Here is a 12,980-nt window from a genome sequence, read left to right on the forward strand (position 1 = left end):
TTTCGTGAAGTATTCGTCCTCTTGAAAAGTTACAACGTCCAGGAAAAAAGTTCAACTTCCTTTTGAGGTTGTTTTGGCAACAAAAAACACTTGTGAAAAATTTAAATTGTGTAGCTGTGGGGTCTCCGCTGGTCCCCAGTGGACAGATGGCAGGTTGAGCCTCTACTGTGCTGCAGGCTCTGGTGTGGAGATGCAGATGGGCTGGGGTCCTGCCATGAGCTCGAGCTGACACTTGTTGCACGTCAACAGGTTGTGCGTCCTCCCTCTGGCCGTCGGGGTCGGTCACTGTCTGTGGGTGCTCCTCGGCGGCAGCTCCTCAAAAGGGAGTCCAGGGGGTGGAGGGGGAGGATTAGCCCCAAGCGCTGTGTAAGCAGCATGCTTATTTGTCATCCTCTTAATCTTTACTGTTCATCTACTGGATCAATCAGTCACATTGCCAGAACATTGGTGCTGCTCAGACTGTGATCCTCATCGAGTCTGCAAACAAAAACAGACGTGGAAGAGGAAGAAACAGCCACGGTGATGAGCCCCGAAGCTCTCTACTGGAAGAGCTGTAACTTTAGACCAGTTCCCATCCTGCTCCATCTCCCTGTGTCTCCTCTGTCCACGCCGGCATCCATCAGTCAACACTCCTCTTCGGTATCTGCAACAGAATGATTACATCAGGCGCACATTATTATATTTACTCGCCTGTTCGATTTATATTTCCCCTCCTTTCTTTTTTTTTGCCTCCAAATTCCAGCTCCATTTCCCCCGGCTGTATATTTGATCTGTATGATTGCCTCCCATTCATAGTGACTCCCAGTGTTTGCTGAGGAACTGCTTATTAACTCCTATTTTGCTCTTTTTCTTAACAAACTAGAGATATTCCGCTTCCCTCTGCCGCCAGAAGAAAAAGGTCACAGAGGGAACAATGAAGTTTTGAATGGCTGATGTTTCGGCCGACACTAATTTAGCTCAATCATGACGGTCTCCCATTTATTATTAAGAAGCTAGAACCATCACACATGTGGCGTTTACACAGGGAGCAGTTTTCAGCTGCAGCCGACAGGAGACTTGAGGACGGAGAACCAGAGGACAGAACTCGGGGGGAGAACATGAACCGCGCAGCCTTGTAATCACACTTAAATGAAATTGACTTGGCGTTTACTAAAATGTCAGACAATTTGGGGCCAAATGAAAAGCACTGTGCATTATTTCTATGATTGAGGTCTCCAAACAAAGGCAAACAGAGTCATTAAAAACATTATTTCCCAGCATGAAAGTGAAAATCAAACTGGAGAAAAGCCAGAGGATCCCTGTGAAATCACAAATGTTCCAGTTCCAAACTTTGAAGCAGGTGTCAAACGGTGTGACCGCGCCCCAACGCTCATGCAACTTTCTGCCCGTTTTCAGCATTTGTTTCTTCACACAGTTGAGTGGTTCAAGTGAATGATCTTAATCTGAAGAGGACGCGAGCCGCCATGTTTCTGACATCTGTGCGCTGGCATCTGTACTGACTGTTTGTTTTACTGTTTGCTGTTTGTCCTGTGCCTGTAACACGCGTCAGTAACTGCACTAATGACTGATCTTAGACTGGACACGTGAGCACTTGCAGTAATTGATGTTTTTTTATGCCACAGTGCGGCAGATGACCAAGCTGAAACCACAACATCTGACATGTTATCGCCTTTTTGGCGCCTTTTGGCCTCCAGATTGACGAAAGTCCAACATTCACTTTGCTTTTCAGGGCCAGTCACTAACTTTGCCACCTGCTGTGGGTCAGAAAACTAAAACAATGAGATGACAGGCAAAAAAAAGGTCAGTAGAGCTGATGGGGTCTGTGCTCAGACTCAGTTAACCCAGAAAAGCCCACCATGAGGAAACTGAGGGGTCTGAACCTCTCATATCAGTATCTCTGAAACTTAAAATAACTTTCTAACTTGTGATGAACACATCCAGTATTTTAGCTCTGTCTTTGGTCTCCACCACCTCCTCAGGGAAACATCTGGCTGCTAAATGGTGAAAACGGCTGCGGCTGAATACGAGGCAATGAGAGTGAACCCAAATCGTAAAGCTATGGTCAGAGATCTGTAAAGTCTCTGTAGGTCGCCTTTGTCCTGTTAACGTTTCCACATTAAACAATAATATAAAAATATCAAGTATATCTGCTTAAAATCCTGGCTACAGCCTGAATGAACAACATATTACATATTATTGATCCGTTATTCATTTGAAAAATATTGATTAATTGACTTTAATTCAAATGATACTTTCATCCGGACTAGAATGCAGAGTCAATTAGTTAATGTTGAACAACTGGTTATCATCGTTTTGATTCTCTGTGTAATCTGTCAAATTTTAATGCAACTCTCTTCTTCTTGCTTTAACCGTTTCATCTCTGATAAACTCTAAGTAGAAAATTTGCTGGAAGAGCAAAATTAATGTCGACGTCAGCGAGTTTCAGAGCCACAATAACAAGGCCCCGACCATAATTAGAAAAACAAAGTGGAAAGCAGTTAAGTAGATTAGAGTTTGGCCACATTTTGTCTGCCAGGGCACCGGCCGGAGTCGACAGGAGACTGACGGAGGGTGGGTGAGGGGGGTGGGGGGGCAAGAAACACAATTAGCTCAAAAGATTAAAAGAGCAGTGAAGACACACTTCTTGTGGGCATCTTTAGCCATATGGTGGCTACTCTCTTCATCCTTGGCCAACACACTGTTGACCTTTGTAAGATTTACCACTTAATTAGTCTTCTCAGGTCAGGCTTTTTTTGCGTGAATTCACCCAATTACACACCAATTACTGATGTGGACACGGAGACTTTTTTTTGTTTTGTGTAAAAGCAGATGAGTTTGGGGGTGGGGGGGACTGGGGCAGAAAATCAAGCTCCTGGTACACAGTACACAAACAATGAATCTACTCACCGCTAACAGGCCTCAAAACAAAAAACCACAGGTGTGTGAAAAGAGAGCTCGCTCCTGTTGTTACATGCTCTAAAGACGTTTTTATGGCAGATTTCACAAAAGTAGAATTCACCCAAAACACCAGCGCGTGAGGTGGTTCCTCTCTGCAGCAGGTGCTTAATTCGTTATGTAATCCTGTGCTGATGGAAACACACGCTCACCTTTCATTTTTATTTTGCCAAAGTTTTACGGGCATCACATTTTGATGCATTCACACACTTACATTTATGTTTTATGGTTTACATTCGTTATAGTCAGAATGAAAACCAAACTTTTTAAATTTTTGAACAATTAAGAGTTTATTTTATTTTGAAAAGATTATGAGAGTAACATATTACAGGTGTGAGAATGAAAAGAGGTGGCAGAGCCATCAGACTGTTCACGACAGCATTTAGACGAGTTTATGATTTAGCCCAAAATCAACTGACCGACTAGTATCCCATTCATCTCCTCTTCATATATTATGCAGGTTTAATTTACTTATGCTGGTGGTTCCTTTTAATATCTTATGAGCAAAAGGACCTCATGAGAGATATGATTATTGCTTTATTATTTATTGAAATCACGTATATATTAGCCACTCAGATAATATGTGCCATGTACGGAGGGTTAGATTTGGCAAATCTTCAATTATTAAGCTCAGGTATAATTACTAAAAAGTAATTAAAGAAGGACGGTGGGTCTAAACATTTTGAAATATTTGTGCTTCACAAAATGTTTTCCTGCAGCATTTCAGCTTTTTAAGCAGCTGACTTTGGTTGGCTAAGACCCCCTCACTGCTTTGTGCCTTGCACACAACGTTTATTGTTTCTACAAAGGAGGAAGCTTTGCTTAGGCTGTTGTGAAGTTTTTTTTATGACCCTCCCAGTGTTTTCATCTCTCCGCTCTCACACAGATATTTTTAAAATTAGAAAATGTAATCTGCATCTAAATCTTGACCTGCATCTGACTTTGTTTTTCATTCATAACAAATATCATTAAGTCCTGTACAGAAAACAAAAAACAGAATTATCATCCACGGCTAATAAATCCCTAATAAACAAGGTGAAAAACAAACAAACAAAAAAACATCTGTAAAAAAAAATCTAAACCAATAAACATAAAGTAAATAGTTTTGCTTGCTGAGGTTTTTTTGTCCTACGCCTTCACCCAGCCAGGCCTGGATGTGCACAGTAATTCACAGTAACAGAAAACATCGCTCAGGCCTGTCGTGTATAAAACTGACACCTGCTGCAGGAGCGTGAAGGTGTTGAGCCGCAGATCAGATCTGCTCTATGTTTAGACGATGACTCTGCCGTGGAGACGAGCGGCTGCGGCTCGTTGGCCCGGGCCAATCGCAGCATTATAACAGTTTACATAATAATAATAAGCTGAAGTACACAGTGACACCATCAAGTTTTAGGTGAAGACTTGCTTACATGAGCAGGCCATAGATTATGCCAAGAGAAATAGATTAGCTGGGGAGCAGCCTAATATTAGGATTCAAAGAATGATTAGAGGAGCCGTGTTATGTAATGACATTAATGAGTCTCTGCTATATTTCATACGAGAGTTTGAAAACAAGTGTGACGAGGCGACGCAAACCTCCGTCAACTGGCCTACGCCTGATTACAGCTTAAAATACTGTTTGCTTTTTTTGTTTTTATATTATCGAATTGTTACTTTGAGGTTTTGCAATAAGAAGAAATCCAAGTATTTGTCATTTATAAGTAAATGTGAGATTTTTTGGTAAATCACAAGACAGATTGATCGTGAATGATGGAAACTACAGGAATGAAAACCCAGGTGTGTCCTTAATATGACTCGAGATGCAGTCGTGCACTGCACAACAAAGCAACGTGACAGTGATGAAAACTTCATCATATCATTATCTGGGTTCCTGTTTTTTTTTTTTTATTTTAGCCTCAGATTTATACTTTAATGTGTAATAAGTAGAAAACAGGTTTAATAGGTTAAACTTGTTGCTTGTCATGTTAAACCTGTTATTCTATTTTATACTTCACTTTATTTTTTCATTAAATTATGTCATTTGCATTTTCTGCTATCCATTTATCCTTTTCCTGTCGTTGTGGCCGTTATAATGAGGATCACGTTTCATGTGATAAATCTTTCTTTTTTACACCATTTTTTCCTTGTTTGGGAACGACCTCCTGCTGTCACACCTGTTGTTCACACATTACAACACACCTGATTACATCACCACTAACACTCAGTAACCTCACCTGCCTGAGCGGGCCACGCATATGAAAGAGGATAAAAACACACACACACACACACACACACAGGGAGGAGGGTGTTACCATGGATCATGAAACATGAAGGGGGGGGGCTGTTAAATCTGATCTGGCCAGTGCTGACGACAGCAGTGTGGTTGCGTCCTCACATCAGCCTTGCATCAGTGTATGTATGAGAGTGTGTGTGTTATATAACAGTGTGATAAAGCTGCCTTTGGGATCTGACTGTGGATGCTGAGCCTCTTACCTGTGTGTCAGGTGTGTCTGGTGGAAAGCTCTGGCAGCGGATCTTCATCATCCACATCAATCACCTCAGTGAACGCTGTTTTCTAAATAAAGTTAAATAAAGATCGTGGTTAAGGTGAGTGGAAGATCCTGGTCTGGTTTAATATGGAAAAAGTTTGCAGTGACTTACATTTAACCAAAACTTTCTCGAACCTTAACCAAAGTGCTTTTGGTGCCTAAACCACGGATACGAATGTGGATGCAAACCCAGTCACTGCACCTGCCATCCACCCAATCCACCTGTTCAGAAATGTAGTGCAACAATCGTTAAAATGGACCAAAGCAGTCGACCTGCTGATGAAGATCATGTGTCAAACATGTCAAAAGTTCCAGAACATCTACTAAATGTGCTTGATTGTTTTCTCAGCCTGTGATGTTAATGCCGCAGGGCGTTTTAATGGCATGAACACGATGGCACACGTACCAGTGTTTTTATGGTTTTGATGCAATGCTGGTTTTGATAAGCTATTTACTTGTCTTACCTCTTTTAATGCATAAAGTTTTTAAATATTTTAAAGTTTATATTTTATGCTTTTACCATTTGTTTGACGTCTTCAATGTGGTCATGCTCTTGTTATCATATCATAATTCCTATCAAATACACTGAATGATAATGAAGTTTTAAATTGTTAATATCTCTAATCCCTGCCATGGTCCAGGATCCCGGCCCCGCTCTAGGTCCCCCCCCCCCCCCCCCCCCCCGAATCATTCAGAGGCCCCTGTAGATGCACTGGAGGCCAGTCTGTGTGTAAGCTGTTGGCAGGAGTCTGCCTGGCGGTGGGTCCAGCTCTCTCTGTCCTGACCTAGATCTCTGACAGTAAACAGCTGCTTCCTAAAGCGACGTCGTGCTGCCATCAGCAGAACGGCCCGGAGAGATAAATGTCAGATTGGACCTCGGCTGAGCCTCTTGATGCAGCTCAGGGCCCTGCAGTTTGTTTAGGAGATCCACAGACACTCAGCAGCCAACTGCTGCTGCTGCTGCTGCTGGCGGCATTGTGTTGTTTTTGTTTTAATTAATATTGTTTGCATTCAAGTCGTACAATAGAGAAAAAAACAAACCAGAGGCCCCGTGTCTGCTTCAGTGAGCATCAAACGTGTTTGACTGATGAGAAACAAAAGAAAACAACAACAAAAAAAAAATAATTTAAACTAAAGGTGAAAAGGTGACTCTGAAAACCTCGTCCTCGTCCATCTGGTTTACAGGGACAGATATTTCACAGGTGGTCAAATACAGAATGTTTACTCCACATCATTTGGGCCTACATAAACGGATTCATCACAAATTTGTCAGAAATGTTCACAGAACACAAATTACAAATCTTCACACCTGAGAAGTTGGTGCCAGTGAATCTCTGGCATTTGTGGCTGAAAATCACTTTAAAAAATTAATCGATTATCAGAATAGTTGCCAGTTAATTTTCTGTCATGTACAGTGGTCCACAGGGGAAAAAATAAAAGTACCACACAAGGGAGTTCCTGTTTTCCCTGTCTGGTTATGGTACAAACATTTCGAGTTTATTTCGAGTTTATTTACTCTTATCAGTTTTCTGATTCTGACTTAGGTTAATAAGAATTAATTAAGTAATAAATTGATTAACTAGAATTGCGTTGTTGTGTCATGCATACAACTATTCAATTTTTGACTTTCGGTAAATATAATCACATTTTAAGTGATATCATGATCCTGATATGTAAATAAATAATGTCCTTACATTTTTATGTTTATATTAATATTTATATATAAGTCTTCAGCCAGTCGAGGCCATCGTTATGATTATGTCTCTGACAGCACAGTGAGGTCTCAGTTCAACGGTGAATCGAATTAAGAAGATTTGAATAATCCTTTTGAATGTCATCTGTTGTCAAAGAGTAGGATTAAAAATTCCAGGTATTCTGTTTTTTTACCAGGTATGACAGCACCAGGTAATTTAGCATATCACTGCCCAGAGCGTCACACTCTGACTTTTTATTCAGTAAGCGTTACTTACTGCCCCGGCAGGAGGCAGAAAACAGTGATCTGTCTTTGAAGCATGACACCTTTTAGCTTTAGCTGCTAACTCCACTCCCACTTCTCACCTATCTAAATTTCATTTTTGCATTAGGCGAGTAAAACAAACTAATTAGACACGTCTGGCAGATGGCTATCAGTCAAAGGACTAATTTACCTCGACCGCTGCTGCTGCTGCTGCTGCTGAGGATTAGTTCAGATGACTTTAGATTAGATTAGGGCCCCTGTGGAAACGCAGAGGAAGCAAGAAGATTATAGCAAATGAGGTAACTGAAATGACCATTGTTACATTTCTGTAAGCTACATACAGTGTCACTGCTTTGTTTTAACAGATGGAAGGATGCACTATGAGGAGCGCTGCACTTTTTAAGTGGTAACTGATAAAGTTGTATAAAACTAAGATTATCCCAACACATCAGACATGTGAAAGTTGTCTCCTGTGTTTCGTGACCTTACGGCCTATGAGGGATATTTTTATAAAAATCTGGGGAAAGAAAGTGATTGATTTTTGTTATATGCTGCGCGGAGACAGAAGGTATTGGCTCAGCAGTATCTCTGCAGTCATACGAAGCGGCAGTAAAGAGGTGGATTTGACAAAATTCCCATAAAAATAATTTTTGTCCTTAATGTCACTGAATTTTTATATATAACCCATTTTAGTGCATCAGCTTAGATTCTGACAATGTGAATTACATGTAGTTATTTTTGATTTTTACACTAAATTAATTGTTTTATGAATCAATAATTAAGTTTTTATTTTCCTTCATTTTTGTTGTTCCAAGTCAAAATCCCAGAATTCTTTTACTCTTGAGATAAAAATGTCAGTTTTGTTTATTCCATGAGGAAAACATAAATGAATTAAAACCTTGTGTTTGTGGGTGTCAGGAGTGTACAGTAACAGTAGCCGCACTGTTTACAATACAATCTTCATTAACAATGCAGCCCACTTAGCTTTAATGGGGCTCTAATACCCCCACTCACCCCCCCACCTCCCCCCCTCACCCTCTGGCTCATCACTGACTGCTGACACAGCTATTACTCACCAGTGTAAAGCAGCTCTTTGGCCGTGCGGCTCAGCGGGTTCGTTAAGGTTTCAGGGGGGTGTCGCGTGTTGGTTTGGGAGGAGGTGGGTTGAGTGCAAAGGGTCAGGCCAATGGGCAGCTGGGATTACCACCGGCTCGCCATCTGCCATCCACATAATAATCAGTGTGATGAAATCAATTGCCTGAGTAAATATCAGAGGCACATCAGCTCATTTAACTCAGTAAAATTAAACTACAGGCCAATTTAGAGAGTGTTTCACTGCTGACCCTGAGGAACAGGCGGTCAGCACAGTGGGTGTGTTCACTGTGAGTCTCATCCTGTCTTTGTGTTACTCTGTAAGTTCATGTCCAAGCGTTGGACATGAACTTACATGCAGTTCATCATTTTCGCATGACTTAAGTTTTAATTTGATGAGCTTAGTCAGTAATTCATCATTCTAAGTTTAAGTCCGACCCTCACCAAAAGAATGAGATTGCGGATACAAGAGGCTGAAATGAGTTTCCTCCACAGGGTTAGACGTAGGGCGAAGAGCCACTGCCAGTGAATATAGTAAAGGAAAACTTACACCTTTACTGTATTCACTGTATTCATTTACTCACATCACGTTATTTCCAGCACAGCTCCAACTGGAGACGATGTCTAATCAGCCCAAATATCTGAAAACACCTGTGCAGGTCATTTTAATTTTAAAAGTTTTCTTCAAATGACAGTATACTTACAGTCTATCACCTGTTGTCAGGATAAATCAGCTTGTTGATGTATAGGAATCTTCCTGCACTGAGAACAAGTGGAATTATTTCATGACATAACTATAAAAAAGTAATATACTTTTCTCAGGCACATTTTAAATCTAAATTGGCTTTGTGGCATACGCATCGATAAAAAATATCATATTTGGGTCACAATTTTAATAAAGTTTGATATTCACCTTCTCAAACTGAACTCTCCAGGGGCTGTAGAGCCCAGAGAGATAATCCAGCTCTACCCCAACTTGTATTTAACTGGCTGTATGAACAACTCTCGACTGGCCCATATGAAGTCTTGGTTGCATCATACACGGTAAGCTAAGCTGAGCAATATGACCAATAATGGTCAGATTTATTCTCGCAGAACACAGATGCTTGCTCCATATGAGTCATGCAAACAACATGCAGAGCTTACAGTCGATAATTCAAACAGATGCCTCTCCTGGCACACTTTTCCCGCCTTTTACTAATGCATCATATTGTTATCTAATCGGCTCAGCCATAATTAAAATGATATCCACATCCTCTCTTTTGTAACATATTAGCTCCAAACATTCAAATCTCCAACTGTCCTAATCCCGAGGAAAACAATTAATTTCCCTGCAGCAGCGCAGACATTATAGGGGAACCTCCTCTATGTTCCCTGGTATGCTACAAGATAATCTGCTAACATACAGCAGCTCCTGTGTATTAACTGAATGGTATGGAAGACTAATATGGCCGTCCACAGAGGGAAGAGGGAGCCGGTCGCCCTCTGAGGTCAGCGCAGTGGTCATTCATTGTTCTGTTGTCGGGTGTGATGCCTCAGAGAGGCGTCAGTGGAGGATTAGCGGGCAGCGGCACATGTCAGGGAGTGAGAGTGTGGACCAGAGCGTGCTGGTCGGACTGGGCGTCATACGGCTCAGAGCCGCTGACACACGACCGAGCACGCTCCATCGCAGCATCACAGACAGAGGAGGGGACAGCCTGTCTCCTAAGATGCCCGGTGATCAACACACGTGACTCTCACCTGCCGACCAGTGAAGTGTATACTGATAACACGTTAAATGATCAGTACTCAATCAGTACAGATTTGTCATCAATACCTGTAATAAGGTATTGGAATTTAGATAATGATGTTGGTTAGTTAGACAACTGCTTGGTCCAAAGCAAGATATGACAGTGCTCAAGCACTGTGGGAAGTGTGAGAGATAAAAAACTTCACAGACTTCGCTGATGCCCTGTGCCTGAACACTTTCTGTGTGGTCACTGTTTGAGGAGTGAAGCTGCAGCTGACATGCTGACGCTCACGGTGTGCCTCAGAGATTCTTCCTTGACCAACGCTTTGGACCGTAACATGTGAAACTTGAAAACTAATGATCAGATTTCCATTAGATTTGATGTGGATGCTTGTTGTCTCCAGAGGATTATTCATTATGTTTCTGTGATTAGCCCGTGGTCTTTCCCCTGGTGCCACCGTCACACCAAGATTTCTCTGTTTACACAAAATAATAAATATGAAAAGGGAAATTACCATTTAATTTGCTGAGCACATTAATGCTCCCCTGAGGATTAACCAGACTTAAAAGCGCGATGATCATGAAGTACAGTAGAAGAGCTTTCACCTTCGTGCAGCGCTTTGATTCGTTCAGTGAACTTTAGCGGGACAGAAACGTGTTTTGCTCATCCCGGATCTGTGAGACCAGCGTCCCCCAGCAGTTCTGCAGCCAGTCAGGCCTCTGCCACGTAATCAGGACGGGAACTCGAGCTGTCCCTCACCAGGTCGCTGTGGCCCCACTCATTATCTTATCTCCCATTGTAGCCCGCTGTAATTCCCCCTCTCATGATTGATGATGTCGCTGTCTGATTACACCAAGACAAAACCCCCCTAAGATCACCTTTCATTCCTGTGGCCAACTCCACGAGCTCCACGAGGTCCACCGGGCAGGATGGCGGGGGGTTGGTGAGCTGTGCAGCCATGTTGAGCTGCTGTCACGTGCACCTCAGCACTGTATTATTTCTGAGCAGGAATCAGCTCTGTGTTGTGATCTGTGGTTTATAACAAAGAGCTGTGATTAAGTGATGTTTCCTTATATTAATACAAGACGATACCCTTTCTAAGGGAAGAGTAATTAAAACTGACTCATGTTTGATTGATCTGGTTTGCAATTTTCTAGATGCGGCTAACAAGACACTGTGCAAAGTGTTTGTGCCAAAGGAGCCTTGTGTGGTGAGGCTCAAAGAGAAATAAGTACTCCGTGGTATAAAACATTTAGACCGAAGGCTCCTCTGCTTCAGATCATGTCCCTGGCCTGTTCAGGACAAATCAGATAGGTAACCTGTGCTCTTTTTAAGTGAGACAGTGAGCCTCATCTCTCCATGCGGCAGGTGGAGACAGATGCCTCATTATCCATGCCACCGGGGACAAAACAAGGCCAGGACCCGATGCCTCCCCACCCCCACCGGCGTTTAGTTTCCAATGCGCCGACACAAGGCAACCTTGGACCATCGCCGGGCCGCGCTCATCTCTGACCTCGGTGAGCGCGGGTCGCTCGCTGAGTCACATTAAACTTTCAGAGGACCCAAAGGTCCCCGTCAGGAGTGTTAACAACAGCATTGTCCCAGCTCCCCCTGACTCAAAGGGCCAAGTGTAACAAGGCACCGCCTCCAGTGGTCTGGGCCGCCCCCTGGGTCCACAGATACAGTGACACCCTTTAGATCCATCTACAGTCCTTTGAGTGTCTGCAAGTCAGACAGAGACACAGAGACAGAAGATTCAAGAGGCCTTTTTCTTTTTTTTTTAACAATCTGAGTGTAAAAATCAGGAAGTGGAGCTGAAGCGACGTCGACAGCCGCGAATAAAACGAGTGTTTTTGAAGAAAACGTCTGTCGGGCTACAGCGAGTAACGAGCGAGGTGTGGGATCAGGCTCAGATGATGGGATTGTCACTGAGACGGCTGATCACATTAAAGGTGCAGTCCACCTAAACAGGCTGTCACACCCTGCCACAGCTAAGAGGAGTTATTAAATATGGGCTTCCAATATGCTTTCTTTAAATTTGTCTTATTGACAGGATTTTGATTTTTAATACTTTAAAAATCAATTAATTACTGAAATAAAATATCTAAAAGTGTCATGAAAATGAAGTTCATGTTTCACATAATGTCTGTCTTTTATATCCTCGGTTTGATAGTAAAACACTCTTTCTGTCTTCTCTCATTTTTGACTATAAAGACACAAACACGGGGCCTTGTGGCAGTATTTATGATTTAATCTGAAGGTCACAGTCTCCTGTTTTGGTGACCAGTTGCACTGGACATTCGAGCCAACAAACTGCCAAAGAAAACCACACCAGTGACATCTGTTGAAGATGCAGCCTGGTCCGTAATAGCTTTTAAACACGGCTGACCCCCTGCTGTTAGAATAAGATCATATTTATCTGGCATCGCTGGACGTAATATTTCTAAAACACAGTATTTTGAGGAAACAATGAAAACACCTGCTCCAGATTGTGTGACATCACTTCCACATGCTGCAGCTCGGCAGGAAACTGTGAATAAATATGACGGAGAACGACTGTGATTAACACTAAAGGATTTGTTTATCCTCCTCACAGTATGCCACTTGTTTTTAATATTTGCTCGTACACAGGAAAGCTGAAGTACAAAAGTATTATTCGTAAAATTTATTTCAAGTATTAGAAGTAAATGTACTGAAAAATGGGCCGCGTTATTAGAT

The 12,980-nt window shown here is 42.2% G+C and overlaps 1 long non-coding RNA gene across 1 annotated transcript; it reads right to left on the bottom strand.

Moving 5' to 3' along the window:
- Positions 1-21: 21 nt before the first annotated feature.
- On the bottom strand, positions 22-5,709 carry LOC121183978. The gene is made up of 3 exons (XR_005894256.1): positions 5,596-5,709; positions 5,428-5,509; positions 22-643 (listed from the first exon to the last, which is right to left on the bottom strand). It is a non-coding gene; the product is annotated as an uncharacterized LOC121183978 (long non-coding RNA).
- Positions 5,710-12,980: the final 7,271 nt, after the last annotated feature.

Source organism: Toxotes jaculatrix, chromosome 1 (assembly GCF_017976425.1).
Source record: "Toxotes jaculatrix isolate fToxJac2 chromosome 1, fToxJac2.pri, whole genome shotgun sequence".
In the NCBI taxonomy this organism is placed as follows: domain Eukaryota; kingdom Metazoa; phylum Chordata; class Actinopteri; family Toxotidae; genus Toxotes; species Toxotes jaculatrix.